This window comes from Geotrypetes seraphini, chromosome 1, assembly GCF_902459505.1.
Source record: "Geotrypetes seraphini chromosome 1, aGeoSer1.1, whole genome shotgun sequence".
NCBI classification, from domain to species: domain Eukaryota; kingdom Metazoa; phylum Chordata; class Amphibia; order Gymnophiona; family Dermophiidae; genus Geotrypetes; species Geotrypetes seraphini.
Genome location: NC_047084.1, coordinates 73,551,413 through 73,568,721, shown reverse-complemented (window position 1 = coordinate 73,568,721; position 17,309 = coordinate 73,551,413).

Here is a 17,309-nt window from a genome sequence, read left to right as displayed (position 1 = left end):
TTAGGGCTCTCTGTCTGACCAGCGGGCAGTTACCTTAGTTGCACTCCCCTAACACTATTCCTGCCATGTATGACTGAAGTATTCTGTTAGCTTGATTTTTCTATGTAACATTCTGTAGTAATTTGGTTTGTTCAGTTTTCACAATAGTGGAGGGGATATTTGTGAAAGGGAGGGGAGACAGGGGTTTTGTTGATCTTGCTCTATATTATTTGTGTTTTAAAATGACAATTGTACAGAATATTCTCTTTTTATATTTTAATAAAATAAGTTCAGTATAAAATCATAACTATTTGAGGCTTGTGCGGATGAGATCTGACAGTTTGCAGGGCGGGGATGGGGACCGAACTTGCGGGGTGGGGATGGGGACTGAGCTCACGAGGATGAGGCAGAGATGGGGACTGAGCTCGCGGGGATGGGGCAGGGTGGGAACGGTGATAAATTTTTCCCCCATGTCATTCTCTAGTGCTGGAGACCAGAAATGGCCTGGCATTAAATATTGGGACATAATGCTGGCGTTGAAAAAATAAAAAATTGCGGATCGCTACCACCTAAATATTTACCTCCTAGTTTTTAGCCCTTGGTTATGCTACTATACTTATGGTTCATTTAAATTATTTGTGTTTATTTAAGCTGTTGTACCCCCTGAATTTCTTACCCAAAACAGGTAATAAATTCTAATAATGATAAAAATAATAACAACTTTATTGCAGCTTGAGGATGCAATACATAGCTAAGGGTAGCAAGGACTACATGCAATGGGGTGCATACTCTTATTACTCTGGATATTTTCTGTTTTAGAGGATTGTCTAATTCTATAATTTGACACTATTGCATATCCAGGAACTATAGTGAAAGTTTTCAATTGTAAATTTTTGTATTATTAATGGTGGCACACTCTAATTCCTTGACATTTACTCCTAGTTTTTGAAGGCTGTCAACAGGCCAAGTTTTTAGGATATCCCTAATGAATGTTGCATGATGGAAACTTGCACGCCTACTGCTTCAGTTTTATTTGAATCTCTCTCATGCTTCCTCAGTAAGAATATCCTGAAAACTGAACCTGCTGGTGGCCTTTTTCAAAGCCGTGGTAGCAATTCTCCCACAGCAAATGCACTGAAGCCCTTAGGAACTGAATGTGCTTCGGTGTATTTACCACAGGGGAATCATTACTGCAGCTTTTTAAAAGGAGCCCTGAGTATCTAGTAGATTTGTATTGAACATGGGGTGCACATTGGAGATCAGCAATCAAAGTAATGGAAACATAGAAATATGGCGGCAGATAAAGGCCAAATGGCCCATCTAGTCTGCCCATTCGCAGCATGCACTATCTCCTTCTCTTGCTAAGAGATCCCATGTGCATATTCCATGCTTTCTTGAATTCAGACACAGTCTTTGTCTTCACCATCTCTACTAGGATACTATTCCACGCATCTACCACCCTTTCTGTAAAAACGTAACTCCTTAGATTACTCCTGAGCCTGTCACCTCTTAACCTTATTCTATGCCCTCTCACTCTGGAGTTTCCTTTCAAATGAAAAAAATGCTCATGGGTATTTTTTACAAAACCTATCACTTAAATCTGACATACATCCATTTGTTTAGTGGTATCATGCGTGTTTATGCTACATAGGTATTTAAATGTCTGTATCATATCTCCTCTCTCCTGCCTTTCCTCCAAAGTATAGATATTGAGATCTTTAAGTCTGTCTCCGTATCCTTATGATGTAGGCCACTGACCATTTTAGTAGCCTTCCTCTGGACCGACTCCATCCTGTTTATATCTTTTTGAAGGTGTGGTCTCCAGAATTGTACACAATATTCTAAATGAGGTCTCACCAGAGTCTTATACAGGGGCATCAATTCCTCCTTTTTTCCTGAAATCTGTGTGTTACTTTATTAACAATATCCCAGGGGCAGGAGGACTGTGCTGGGTAATAGGCAAAAATACATTTTTATGAAAGGTCTTTTTATGCAATGGGGGTGGTGCTGAGAGGCTAAAGGATAAACAAACCTAACAAGTGCACCGAGAGGAAGCAGCACTTCCTCAGAGTAATTCTCAGTACTGTTTCTAATCTGTTTACTTCCTATTTCTGTACCTACAGCAACAAGAATATGGTTTCCAAGCTATACTTTGATTGGCCTTGGCTTTGGTTTGTTTATCCTTTCTTCCTCTCAGGAAGCAATTGTGATAAGGTCCATGACTCTGTTCTAGAAACATTTTTTCCATTTGGTGCATTGGTTACGTGTGATAAGGTAGGGAGCACAGAGTTCCAATGCCGGTGTATTTGTTAACAAAATTTGACACACTTTCAAAATTTCTATTGTAACCCTAACAGAAAGCTTGATAGAATGCCAAAAGTGCTTTATTAATGTTTGTGAATAAAAAGTAGATGCTCTCAATGTGCAGAATAAAAAAGTTCATCTATTATAGCTTTTTATGAATAATGTGTATTTTAGAAATGTTTTAAAGCTTTTTTTTTTTGTAATTAGCTGTGTTTTTAAAGAGAACCTCCAGGGAACACAATTGGAAGATAAAATTTTGGAAGAAGATAGGTTGTCTTCATCTTGTGTCTATTTTACAGTTCAGATTGAAGCTGAAATTGAACCAGGTGAATTTTAACCTCCTTGATGTTCAAATAATTTTTTGAAATTTTTCTAGTTCCACTAGGCAATTTAATCAGATATATACCAGCAGCTTTACAGGCAGCAGTAGCTGATTTTACAAGAGTATATTTTTAAAATGTTTATTATATGCTGCCTTGATCTTTTGGGGGGGGGGAAGGGAGGAATGGTGATTAATCAAGCATTTTTAAATAAGTAAAATAAATAGAATTGGTTTGCAGCCACTGAGTACGGGATGGTAATGTGTTGGTGAGAAATATTATCTGGGAGAGGGGGTGTAGGAGATAATGTCTGGGATTGGTGGCACAAGAACTGCCATATTGGATTAGACCAAAGATCAATCAAGCCCAGTATCTTGTTTCAAATCCAGGTCACAAGTACCTGGCAAGATCCCAAAGAGTAGATAGATTCCTTGCCATTGACACCAGAGTAAGCAATGTCTTTCCACAAGACAACCTGGCTAATAATAGTCTATAAACTTTTCTTCCTCTCAGTGGATTTTTAAAAAACAAAAGCAGTAGTCCTATAATAATATCGTTTCTTTGTATATCAATACATCCTGGTGTTCAACCAATGAAAAACTTTTCCAAAAGTTACTTTGTTCCTGACCATAGTACAAAAATGTCATCAATAAATTGAAACTATATTTCTGCCCAAATCTCATTTTAAATATGAGAAATATATCCCAAGTATTCAAAAAAATCTCCTCAAACAGTTCATATATTTGTTTTTGTGGACCATCAGAACATCAGTTGCAATAAGGCAATAAAGTACTCACTTAGTTCCTCATAAATCCTTTATATACTTTTCACCATAAAATGTAGACCAAAACTTATCTTCACAAAATCCACTTTCCCCAAATGTCTCATGAATATACTTATCTTAAGTTTATTTATATCTCATATTCCAATCAGGCATATTGTCTCAGCTATCCCATCTTTTAGACATAGCTTCAAATAAAATGTATTCAGATTAACCCTTACCCATTTTTATTAAAAAGCACTCATAAATAAATTGGTAATAGAGGTATGGCAGTACAGTAGGGTTTTGGTGGGTGCACATTTTTCACCATGAATGCAGTGGTTAGAGTGGCTTATGGGCTTGGGTCCTCCTCTCTATAGTTCAGTAGCCCACCCCCCAGACTAATTAAGCCACCTCTGTATAGCTCTACTAGGCTTTCCTATGCCAGGTGCTGATGTTCCAGAAGCAGGTATGTACTTTTTTATTCTGATTTTTATGACTGTGTGTGTGTGAGGAGAGGAAGGTGTCAGTGATCACTGGGGGAGTGTGTGGGGGTCTGTACTTTGTCCCTGCATTGGTTATCTGGTCACTTTGGATACCTTTTGGGTACTTATATCTGTTTTTAGATCGCCTAAGTCACAACGTATAAGTTTCGTCAAGGCAGACTCGTTAAACTTTCAATTATTAGTAAAAGGAGCCCTAAATCTAGGTTGGTCCACATCCCGCCTACCTCCCACTCTAACCACTCCTTCAAAAACGCCCCTTTGTACTCTGGGCGCACAGTGTCAGTGAAAAGACCTAAGCTGCTTTTAGATACATCTAAAACCTGTTTCCATTATCAGCACTTGGACGCCCTGTCTTTTTGATCGTCCAAGTACCGATTTAGGCAGGTTTTTAGACATATTTCCATTTCAATTATGAACTTCATAGTTACTTTGGTAAATAGTTTGGGGAACAAAACACAAAACAAATTTTTTTTATCAGGTCCCTAAAAATCAAACAGAACAACAAAGTTAAAGACTCAGAAGACATACATTTAGTCCAATGTTTTTAACCCATTCAGCAGAATGTTAACTGAAGATGAGCTCTCTGTATTAAACAAAGGCTTATCATATATACTTTCTAGTCAACATGACTCTTTAGAAACAAAGATTTTTATACATAGATTTTTGAGGAAATGCAAGTTGAGGCACTATTTTCAGAATGACATGCAGGAAGGGGACGGCCATATTTTCAAATGAGGCAAATCAACTTGGTGTCCCCTGGGACTCACTGACTCTCACATCCAAGTATTTGAACAATTTGTTGAACAAGATATACAAGCTCTGGAGAATCAAAAAACTCCAGAGTCGAAACAATCTGACTAAACAGCAATTGGCTTTACAATCTGTCAGTATAGATGCCAACATCATAATCTGCCCAGCAGATAAAGGGGGTGGAGTGGATACAGTAAAATAATGGATACAGTAAATTATATTGGGGAGGCCAAGCACCAGTTAGAAGATAAGGAATACTTTTGGGACATCGACCATAAAATAAGGGGAATTGTTAGAATGGATTTCTGATATATTATTGTGAGCCTTAGAAGCAGGCCCAATTACTAGGGGGAAATTCAGATCATTGTTTTGTAAATATCCAGATACCCTTGATTTACTTCATTCCAAATAGAGAATGACATGGGGAAAAAAATTGTCCCAGTCTTCGCCCCGTCTCCGCCCCGTCCCTTTGAGCTTGGTCCCTGTCCCGGTGAGCTCGATCCCTATCTTTGTCCCGTCCCTGCAAGTCATCTTATCCCATCCGCACAAGCATCAAATAGTTTTATACGGAACTTATTTTATCCTCTATAATAAAACTCTAAGCGCACATGCGCACTTAGGGTTTCGTGAACCCTGCTGCCTTGTTTTCTGGTCAGTGGCCAAATTCTATTGTAGAACACGGTGGCAGGGAACACTCTGGAGACTCACCTCCTCCTGCCCTCACTCACCAACCGCTGCCGACGCCGCTTCTCTTCAAAGCAAACTTCGCAGGCCGCTCAGCACCTTGGTAGCACGTTTCCTCTGACATACTTGATTGTGTCAGAGGGAACTTGCTACAGAGGTACAGAGCGGCCTGCGAGGTTCGCTACAGCCAGCCGCAATCCTCACCAGGTTGCTTTAAAGAAGAGGAGGGCAGATGCAAACAACCAAGTAAGGAGTGCTGCTGGACAGGTGGAGCAGGGAAGAGGGACAGGGGGAGCAATAAGGAGTGCTGCTGAACAGGGGGAGCAGGAAAGAGGTACAGGGGAAGCAGGGAAGAGGGACAGGGGGTGCAATAAGGAGTGCTGCTGGAGAGGGAAGAGGGACAGGGGGAGCAATAAGGAGTGTTGCTGGACAGGGAGAGCCGGAAGAGGGACAGGGGGAGCAAGTAAGGAGTGCTGCTGGACAGGGGGAGCAGGAAAGAGGGACAGGGGGAGCAGGTAAGGAGTGCTGCTGGACAGGGAGAGCAGGGAAGAGGTGCTGCTGGACAGGGGGAGCAGGTAAGGAGTGCTGCTGAACAGGGGGAGAGGGAAGAGGTGCTGCTGGACAGGGGAGATGTAAAACAAAGGGAGAAGGGCTGCTGCTGGACAGGGAGAGCGGGGAAGGGGTGCTGCTGGGCATGAGGGAGGTAAAAGGAAGGGAGAAGGGCTACTGCTGGACAGGGGGAGCAGGTAAGGGGTGGTGGTGGACAGCGGAGGAAAGAGAGACAGAAAGAAATAAAGACAGACAGAAAGAGCCAAGGAGAGAGAGAGAGAGAGAGAAAGAAAGAAAGACAGACACACACATCTATTCTAGCACCTGTTAATGTAAAGGGTTTAAAGACTAGTTAAGGTATAAAGAGAAACAATATTCTGTTTAATTGTCATTGTATAAATTAGAGTTCTGGCTGCTGAACAAGAGGACGAGATCTTCAGCTGGCAGTGCTGGGATTGAGTCATTTAAAGTACGAATAGCACTTGTAAAATGACTGCCATAGTGTCATGCACTCTTACTTGTCAGTGATTGATTTTGCAAAGAGACACATTTCTGTTTAGCCAAAGAAATGCTGTGTATTTGTTTGAACAATGTAGATAACTTCTGCTATGTTTTTGCATCACAAAAATGGAATCCAGTCACTGTGGCCAAGAAAGCCTACCACCTTTATTTTGGCTGCAAAATGTTTGGATCCATAGGAAAATGGTTTTTAGAAACTGCTTCAGAGATCTTGGCACAGTGCCCACTCTTGACGCAAAAATGACTTTAGCTGGGAAATCCTAGTTCTTATCCCCAACAGAGCCTTTTTTTTTACATCTAAGGTGTTTATCTGCATGTCTGAACTTTATCCTTATGGCTAAGAAACAAGACATTTACTAAAGAAGCAAATTGTTTTGGCCCTTCATAACATGCCAAGACCAATAACATTGAATTTTATTATTTACTAGCTTTATAGCGCGTTACATTAACGGGTGCTAGAATATATGTGTGTCTGTCTTTATTTCTTTCTCTCTCTGTCTCCTTAGCTGCTTTTTCCTGTCCATTCTCCCTTATTTTTACCTCCCCTGTGTCCACCACCACCCCTTCACTGCTCCCCTTATCCAGCAGCAGCCCTTCTCCCTTTGTTTTACCTCCCCCCTGTCCATAGGCACCTCTTCCTGCTCCCCCTGTCCAGCAGTAAGCCTCCCTTCATTTCCCCCCCCCCGTGTCCATCAGCACCTCTTCCTGCTCCCCCTGTCCAACAATAGGCCTCCATTCCTTTCCCCCCCGTCCATCATCACCTCTTCCTGCTCCCTCTGTCCAGCAGTAGGCCTCCCTTCATTTCCCCCCCTGTCCATCAGCACCTCTTCCTGTTCCCCCTGTCAAGCAATAAGCCTCCCTTCCGTTTCCCCCCCCTGTCCATCATCACCTCTTCCTGCTCCCTCTGTCCAGCAATAGGCCTCCCTTCATTTCCCCCACCTGTCCATCAGCACCCCTTCCTGCTCCCCCTGTCCACGGGAGTTAGTACAGGGCCGGTGTCTGCCATTCTCCCCAGAGTCCTTGCGCCCCCCCCTTCCCTTCCCTTCCCACGGACCTGACTACCTACCCGGCGATTCAAGCAGCGTGTGCAGCAGTCTTCACACGCTGCTTCGGGTCCTTCTACTGCCCTGATTTACTCTGGCACGTCCCTGATGACATCATCAGAGACGCGGCAGAGCAAATCAGGGAAGTAGAAGGGCCCGAAGCAGCGTGTGAAGACTGGTGCACACGCTGCTTGAATCGCCAAGGTAGTCGGGTCCGCGGGAAGGGGGGTGAGCGGAAAAGGACTCGGACTCCTCTGGTCTGTCGCGGAGGGTGGCCAGGCTCCATTTCAGTCACAGGGAAGGCTCACTGCCCCACCTCCTTACCCGTCCGCAGCCCAGGCCAGGTCTCCCGCACTTTCTCAGCAGCCCGGCTCGCTCGTTTGTTTGTTTTTTTTGTTTACCTGGCCACTCCGCTTCCTGCATTTGCTGCTCTCCGTCAGTGACATAATAAGCGCGCATGCGCACTTGTCTTGCCACATCCCGACAGAAAAGGGATCAGGGAACACGCGAGGCAAGTGCGCAAGCGCGGCTAGCATTTTATTATTTAAGATTTAGTGTTTAAGGTAGCTTTAAGAGGCAATAAAACATAAGAATATAACTAGCAGATTTAGCTACAGTTGCAGCGCTTTCCATTGGTATGATGTGAAATCAAACAAGCCGTTTCATAAAATAAAAGGGATCAATATTTAGCATACACCTCCCTCTGTATTCACTGTGATAGGGGATTAACAGAACTGCAAACATTGAAAAACCGCGAATAATTTTTTTATATGTTATTTGCTGTTTTCTATTAAAAACCACCATGTTATTCATGGTGAAACCGTGCCAGCAAGCGAAACCGTGAATGTTGAAACCGCAAATATAGAGGGTAACAACTTGGGTAACAACACAAACTGATTAGTCTTAAAAAGCAGGGCGTGCAGCAGCTGGGTGTGTAGAAAGAGAAGAGCTGGGAGATGTTCTTTGGGGCAGCGTCAAAAGTTTTGTGGAAATCGCAGATAGAAAAAACCTCTTTGTGCTAGTTTTTATGGTTACTTGAAAGGAATATTAGTTTACTGTATGTAATTTTATTAGTGATGCTGTGATGATGATATGATTTTATATTAGTATATATTAGCACTAGTCTTTAAGCCCGTTAACATTAATGGGTGCTAGAATAGATGTGTGTGTGTCTTTCTTTCTTCCTCTCTCTCTCTCTCCTTGGCCGCTTTCTGTCTGTCCTTCTTTCTTTCTGTCTCTCTCTCTCTCCTTGGCTGTTGTCTGTCTTTCTTTCTGTCTCTCTCTTTCCTCGGCTGTCCACCACCACCCCTTGCCTGCTCCCCCTGTCCAGCAGTAGCCCTTCTACCTTCCTTTTACCTCCACCGTGTCAAGCAGCACCCCTTCTCTGCTCTCCCTATCCAGCAGTAGCCCTTCTACCTTCTTTTTACCTCCCTCCTGTCCAGCAGCACCTCTTCCCTGCTCCCTCTGTCCAGCAGCAGCCCTCCTCCCTTCCTTTTACCTCCCCACTGTCCAGCAGTACCCCTTTCCTGCTCCCCCTGTCTAGCAGCAGCCCTTCTCCCTTCCTTTTACCTCCCCCCTGTCCAGCTGCACCCCTTCACTGCTCCCCCTGTCCAGCAGCAGCCCTTCTCCCTTCGTTTTACCTCCACCCCTGTCCAGCAGCACCTCTTCCCGGCTGTTGCGAACCTCACAGGCCGTTCTCCACCTCGGTAGCACGTTCTCTCTGACACGATCCCTTACATCAGAGGAGGGGAAGGATCGCGTCAGAGGGAACATGCTACCAAGGTGGAGAGCGTCCTGCGAGGTTCGCTACAGCCGGCCGACGATCCTCAGCAGACTGCTTTGAAGAGGAGGGCAGATGCGAATAAAGAGTAGCAGCGGCGGCAGCGGTTTGAGCAAGGCTTAGAGTGAGTGAGAGCGGAAGGGGTGAGTCACCAGTGTGTCCTCCTTGCGTCCTTGGTCACCATTTCAAACTCTGCATACGCATTAGGTTCTTCTGGCACAGAGCTATGGATCACAGACGCAGGGATCACGAAGTTTGAAGTGCACATGCGCGCTTAGGGTTTTATTATAGTAGATGAAAGTACATTGGCTGCTCATAACTGCAGTGGCATATTTATTGTTTAGAGACCATCTAAGTTTGATAGACTTTCTCTGTTCATCAAATTACATTGACTGTCTGTGGGGGCTGGGTTCATTTTTAAATTACTTGCATTAATAAAAAAAAAAAAAAAATCTTGTATGGTGAAGTGCCAGAATACATGAATAATATTAACTCTCCATCTAAGAACTGTGTTCATACCTCTAGAGTCTAGACACTACTTAGAATTGCATGTCCCAACTTCTCTATCAATAGCATTTCAAGCTGCAAAGTGGTGAAATTATTATTATTATTATAAAAACAAATATTTCTATTCCACCTTTACCTCTTTAGTTTAATGACAGATTTCAGAATTAATGGCTGGGTTAGTTGACCTAGGAATTACAGCGAGTGAAGTGAGTTATAACAAACATAATACAGTACAGGTATGAATTAGTTCATGGTTGATTCAATTACTTGAATCAGAAAAGATTTTAGTAGTTTCTTGAATTTGAGGTAGTGGTTGAATGAGCATTAAGTTCAGTGGGAGTTAACGCTACCAAGGTTGGCTGAGGACGCAGGGTTTAGGGAGGGAAGAACTGCCAGACAGGGGTAGTAGTGGTTTGAAAGAGAAAGGGGAGCTGCTGGACTTTAGGGGGAAGGGTTTTTTTTTTTGAGAGCGAGAGAGAAGGAGAGAGAGAGAGAGAATGCCTGACTTAGATCAGAGGGAGATAAAGAGACGAAATACTGGTAGTGGGAAGGAGATGCTACCACTAGCCAGGAGCAGGGAATGAGCGATGCAGGTGGACTAGTGAGACAAACTTTTGGTGCCCTATAGGTTTGATGCCCTGAGCCAGTGCATACCTGGTCCATTCCTTGCACTGGCTCTCACAAACACCAGTTGCAAATGAGCAATGGAAATACAAGTATCTAGAAAGTGAAAGCAGCTAGATAAGAACATAAGAATAGCCTTACTGGGCCAGACCAATGGTCCATCAAGCCCAGTAGCCCGTTCTCAAGAGGGCCAATCCAGGTCACTAGTACCTGGCCAAAACCCAAAATATAGCAATATTCCATGTTACCAATACAGGGCAAGCAGTGGCTTCCCCCATGTCTTTCTCAATAACAGACTATGGACTTTTCCTTCAGGAACTTGTCCAAACCTTTCTTAAAACCAGCTACACTATCCGCTCTTACCACATCCTCTGGCAACGCATTCCAGAACTTAACTATTCTCTGAGTGAAAAAAAAATTCCTCCTATTGGTTTTAAGAGTATTTCCCTGTAACTTCATTGAGTGTCCCCTAGTTTTTGTAATTTTTGACGGAGTGAAAAATCGATCCACTTGTACCCGTTCTACTCCTCTCAGGATTCTGTAGACTTCAATCATATCTCCCTTCAGCCATCTCTTTTTCAAGCTGAAAAGCCCTAACTGTTTTAGTCTTTCCTCATACGAGAGGAATTTCCATCCTCTTTACCATCTTGGTCGCTCTTCTTTGAACCTTTTCTAGCGCCACTATATCTTTCAAAATACAATATCCATAAAAAAGCAATTCTATGTACTAGGTGCTTGCATGTACGTGTCCCTTGCACATGTAAATGTATAGAATAATGTTAGTTACCCGTGAGTGGAAGTGCCCACTTGTAGAATTGTCCCTGTAATGTATGTTTAATCTGTTCACATCAATGACAACTAATAAACCTTATACATAAAACACATACAGGACTAAATTCAGCAAAAAGTGTACAAATATGGACACCAAAAAAGAACGAGCTATTCTATAAATGGCACTCTGAGTTGGGTGCTGTTTACAGAATAGCATGTAGCACTGGCTCACTGTAAAGGTAAAGGAAGCGATCAGAGACAAAAAAGCCTCGTGTAAGGAATGGAAAAGATCAAAAACATACGAAAACTGGAACAAGCACAAACAACATCAACGCAGGTGCCATAAGGTGGTAAAAGGGGCCAAAAAGACTACGAGGAAAAAATAGCCAAGGAGGCGAAAAACTTCAAGCTGTTATTTCGATATATTAAAGGGAAACGACCCGTGAAGGAAGCAGTGGGACCGTTGGATGACCAAGGAATAAAGGGAGCGCTATAGGAGGACAAAGCATTCGACGACAGACTGAATGCAATTTTTGCGTCTGTTTTTACTGAAGAGGACATACACAGCATACTGGAATCCATCAGGCTATATGCTGGAAGTGAAAACGGGAAACTGACAGGGTTTACGGTCAATCTAGAAGAGGTATGCAGGCAGATTGATAGGCTTAAGATCGATAAATCCCTGGGACCGGATGGCATCCATCCGAGGGTCATCAAGGAACTGAAAGGGACCATAGCTGAACTGCTTCAACTAATAGCCAATCTGTCATTCAAATCGGGAAAGATTCCAGAGGACTGGAAGGTGGCGAATTTTACGCCGATCTTCAAAAAAGGTTTGAGGGGAGACCTGGGAAACTACAGACCGGTGAGTCTGACCTCGGTACCGGGAAAGATAGTAGAGGCGCTGATAAAGGACCGCATCATTGATCACCTTGACGGACACGGTCTGATGAGGACCAGCCAGCAAGGTTTCAGCAAAGGCAGATCTTGTCTGACAAACTTGCTGCACTTTTTCGATGGAGTAAACAGGCAGATAGACAAGGGCGACCCGGTCGACATTGTATATCTGAACTTTCAGAAGGCGTTTGACAAGATTCCGCATGAATGACTACTTTGGAAAATTGCGAGCCATGGAATCGAGGGTGAAATACTCACGTGGATTAAAAACTGGCTGGAGCATAGGAAACAGAGGATGGGATAAATGGACAATACTCGGACTGGAAGAGCATCATTAGTGGGGTGCCACAGGGCTCGGTGCTTGGACCCGTGCTCTTCCACATCTTTATAAACGATCTGGACATAGGTACAACGAGCGAGGTGATTAAATTTGCAGACAATACGAAGTTATTCAGAGTAGTGAAGACGCAGGGAGATTGCGAAGATCTGCAACGTGATATAATCAGGCTCGAGGAATGGGCATCAACATGGCAGATGAGATTCAAAGTGGATAAGCGTAAAGTAATGCATTTCGGTAACAAAAATCTCATGCACAAATACAGGATGTCCGGGGCAGTACTTGGAGAGACCTCCCAGGAAAGGGACTTGGGAGTTAGAACATAAGAACATAAGAAGTTGCCTCCACTGGGTCAGACCGAGGTCCATCTCGCCCAGCGGTCCGCTCCCGCGGTGGCCCCTCAGGTCTGCGACCTTTGAAGTGGTTTCTGACCACTTCTATAACCTACCTCAAGTTCTATCTGTATCCCTCTATCCCTTTATCCTCCAGGAACCTATCCAAACCCTTCTTGAACCCCTGTACAGAGTTCTGGCCTATCACTTCCTCCGGAAGCGCGTTCCATGTGTCCACCACCCTCTGCGTAAAAAAGAATTTTCTAGCATTTGTTCTAAACCTGTCCCCTTTCAATTTCTCCGAGTGACCCCTAGTGCTTGTGGCTCCCCTCAGTTTGAAGAATCTGTCCTTATTCACTCTCTCTATGCCCTTAAGGATTTTGAAGGTTTCTATCATGTCCCCTCTAAGTCTCCTCTTCTCCAGGGAGAACAACCCCAGCATTTTCAACCTGTCAGCGTATGGAAAATTTTCCATACCTTTTATCAGCTTAGTCGCCCTCCTCTGCACTCCCTCGAGTACCGCCATGTCCTTCTTGAGGTACGGCGACCAGTATTGAACACAGTACTCCAGGTGCGGGCGCACCATTGCGCGATACAGCGGCATGATGACTTCCTTCGTCCTGGTTGTGATACCCTTTTTGATGATGCCCAGCATTCTGTTTGCTTTCTTTGAGGCTGTCGCACATTGCGCCGATGGTTTCAGTGATGAGTCGACCATCACCCCCAGGTCCCTTTCCAGGTTACTCACCCCTAGCAGTGTTCCCCCCATTTTGTAGTTGAACATCAGGTTCTTTTTCCCTACATGCATGACCTTGCATTTCTCTACGTTAAAACTCATCTTCCACTTTTTTTCCCAGTCTTCCAGTCTCGTTAGGTCCCTTTGTAGATCTTCACAGTCTTCCGTGTTTCTAACCCTGCTGCAGAGTTTGGTGTCATCAGCAAATTTGATAACCTCACATTTTGTCCCCGTCTCCAGATCGTTAATAAATATATTGAATAGTAGAGGTCCCAGCACCGACCCCTGCGGAACTCCGCTCGTGACCCATTGCCAATCTGAGTATTGGCCCTTGACTCCAACCCTCTGTTTCCTGCCTGCTAGCCAGTATTTGATCCATCGGTAGATATCCCCTTGCACCCCGTGGTTCCACAGTTTTTTAAGTAGCCGTTCGTGAGGTACCTTGTCGAAGGCTTTTTGGAAGTCAAGGTAAATGACGTCTATGGATTCACCCTTATCCATCTGACTGTTTATTCCCTCAAAGAAGTACAGCAAGTTCGTGAGGCATGACCTTCCCTTGTAGAAGCCATGCTAGCTCGCCTTCAGTTGTCCATTGTTTTCTATGTGTTCTGATTGACAAGTCGATAAAGCCGTCTGTGCAATTTGTGGTGGCGGCAAAAAGGGCGAACAGAATGCTAGGAATGATAAAGAAGGGGATCACAAACAGATCGGAGAAGGTTATCATGCCGCTGTACCGGGCCATAGTGCGCCCTCACCTGGAGTACTGTGTACAGCACTGGTTGCCGTACATGAAGAAGGGCATGATACTACTTGAAAGGGTCCAGAAAAGGGCGACCAAGATGGTTAAGGGGTTGGAGGAGCTGCCGTACAGCGAAAGATTAGAGAAACTGGGCCTCTTCTCCCTCGAACAGAGGAGATTGAGAGGGGACATGATCAAAACATTCAAGATACTGAAGGGGATAGACTTAGTAGACAAGGACAGGTTGTTCATCCTCTCCAGGGTAGGGAGAATGAGAGGGCACTCTCTAAAGTTGAAAGGGGATAGATTCCGTTCTTCTTCACCCAGAGAGTGGTAGAAAACTGGAACGTTCTTCCGGAGTCTGTCATAGGGGAAAACACCCTCCAGGGATTCAAGACAAAGTTAGACAAGTTCCTGCTGAACAATAACGTACACTGGTAGGGCTAGTCTCAGTTAGGGCACTGTTTTTTGACCAAGGTGCCACCGCATGAGCGGACCGCTGGGCATGATAGACCGCTGGTCTGATCCAGCAGCGGCAATTCTTATGATCTTATCTGTGCCCGATTTGGGACATATGGATTTACAGCAACTAAAACCTGGTGTAAATCCTTGTATCTAAATCAGGCGCGGATCTACCAGATTGCAAATTCTAAGAGCGTCCTTCCCGTGGCCACTCCTCCTTTTCAGATCCGCATGGAAAAATTTATACACACCTCTTTCTAGAATCCTGACTAGGAAGATGTGTGCATAAATTAAAATTGTTGCCAATTAGTGCTAATAATTGTTAGCACCCAATTATTGGCTTTAATTGGCTTGTTGTTCAATTAAATTGTAATTTACATACACAATTTTGAGCACCACATATGGAATTTGTGGGGAAATGCCTGTATCGGGCTGTAATACAAAAGATGACAACACAACAAAACCCCATTTAATAGCAGGGCAAGGAGGAACTTTACCACCTGTAAAATCTTGCTCCAGTTGCAGTATTAATCGCTTGTATCAGCCAAACTGGGTTTGTCTGAGTTTCACAGTTGACTGTGTGCGCATTTGCAAACAATGCAAACAATGCAAACAATGCAAACAATGTTTCCATCTGCAAACAATGCAAACAATGTTTCCATCTGCAAACAATGCAAACAATGTTTCCATCTGCATTTGTTAGACAAGTTTGCATTTGTTAAACAATGCAAACAATGCAAACAATGTTTCCATCTGCAAACAATGCAAACAATGTTTCCATCTGCAAACAATGCAAACAATGTTTCCATCTGCAAACAATGCAAACAATGTTTCCATCTGCATTTGGGCTACTTGTTCCGCGGAGCAAGTAGCCCAAATGCAGATGGAAACATTGTCTGAAAATTGGAAACAAATGGCCGAAATAACACGTTTTCAAGCTACCCCAACATTTTCAAGTCTGTCTTTAGGTCTTAATATATAATTAATCCCTATTTTGGCTGTTGCTCAGTCATAATCGTTCCATTTTCCACTCTGAGTCACTTCTAACAATAACCGTTGCTCTCTGGCCCTCTCTTTGGTTTTCTACATTATGCGTACTAATAGGTACCAAGATAAATTAACAGTAAACCAGGCACATTTAATTCCAACCAGAAGTAAAACAGATGTTGTAGATTTTCCCTAGTTATTAGGAAAGTTTTTCCAGTTGAACACCAATTTGTGCAGAAATTTATGGAATATTTGCCTGGATATGCTTCTCTTTGATTATTGCTATAAGAGATTCCACATCAAAGACATTTCACAAAGGCGTGTTAGGGCCTTAACGCGCGGAATAGCGCATGCTAAATTACCCCGCGCGCTAGCCGCTACCGAAGCCTTTTGAGCAGGCGGTAGATTTTCAGCTAGCACGCGGTACAGCATGCGCTAATCTGCTGCGTGCGCTAAAACGCTTAGCGCACCTTCGTAAAAGGAGCCCATACTATATGAAATCCTTATGGTACTCTCACACTTAAACCTTTTCATGATTGGAATCAAAGTCTAATCAGTTTGGACATCAGAAATGAGTACAAGATATTCTCCTAGGCTGCATAGCCATGGAAGAAATTGCTGCCAGCGTCATCATAAGTCTGATGTCAGTGCACATATGCTTTGCACGCACTTAACCATTTGGATTTTGGATTTATGCATATGTTACCTTCATGGTAAACAACCAGAGTCCTGGGAGTATTTGAAATATGAGGGCACTTGTAGCTAAGTTGATCCCAGAAGAATTTGAACAGGAGTAGGAAAAACCCCCCTCTTAAGGTCCCTTTTACTATAGTGTGGTATTTGCAGTTACTATGCTATAATAGGGTGTACAGTAATTTTTAGGGATGCAAATGCACATAATTGATCCAAGTTTCCAAGTTTTATTAAGATTTGATATTCCGCCTATCAAAAAGATGTCTAAGCGGCTTACATAAAATATTAAAATAGCTATAAAAGAAAAGAAAATCATGGTCTAAGTCACAAAAACCCACCTAATGTCACCAGATAAGCACTGCAAACACATAAAACAGACCCCCCCACAGTACCCCAGTGATCACCGACCCCCCTCCCCACCCCCATAAAAATATTAATCACACCTTTAAAATTCAGCCTCCAGATCATCATCACCGGGCAACCTGGCATAGGAAAGCCTAGTCGTCCAGCACAGAGGCGGCTTAAGCCATCTTGGGGGTGGGTTAGGGACTCATGGAGAGGAGGACCCATGCCCATAAGCCCCTGTAATCACTACATTGATATTTAAACATGTGCACTCCCCTATACACCCCCAAACCCTTTTTTACTGGCATATAAGTGGCTCCTGCAGCCATAAGGGCTATTAGGGTGGTAGATAAGTGGGTCTAGGGGATTCTGGAGATGGTTTGGGAGGCTCACCATGACCTATAAGGGAGCTGTAGTGAGGAGAAGACATGGTACCCTTTTTGTGAAGTTCACAGCAGTGCCATGTAAGGTACCCCACTATTTAGGTGCCATGTCTGGGTGTTCAGTCCATCACTTTGCAGACCCCTCCCATGTCCAACAGGGCTTATTCTAGGCGTTTTTGACTTGGATGAAAAGTTGGACGAAAATGTGGTATAAAGATGGACGATTTAGCAATTTGGACGATCAGATCGGCAGGACGTATACTTAGACGATTTTCGAAACAAAAAAAATGTTGGACGTATTT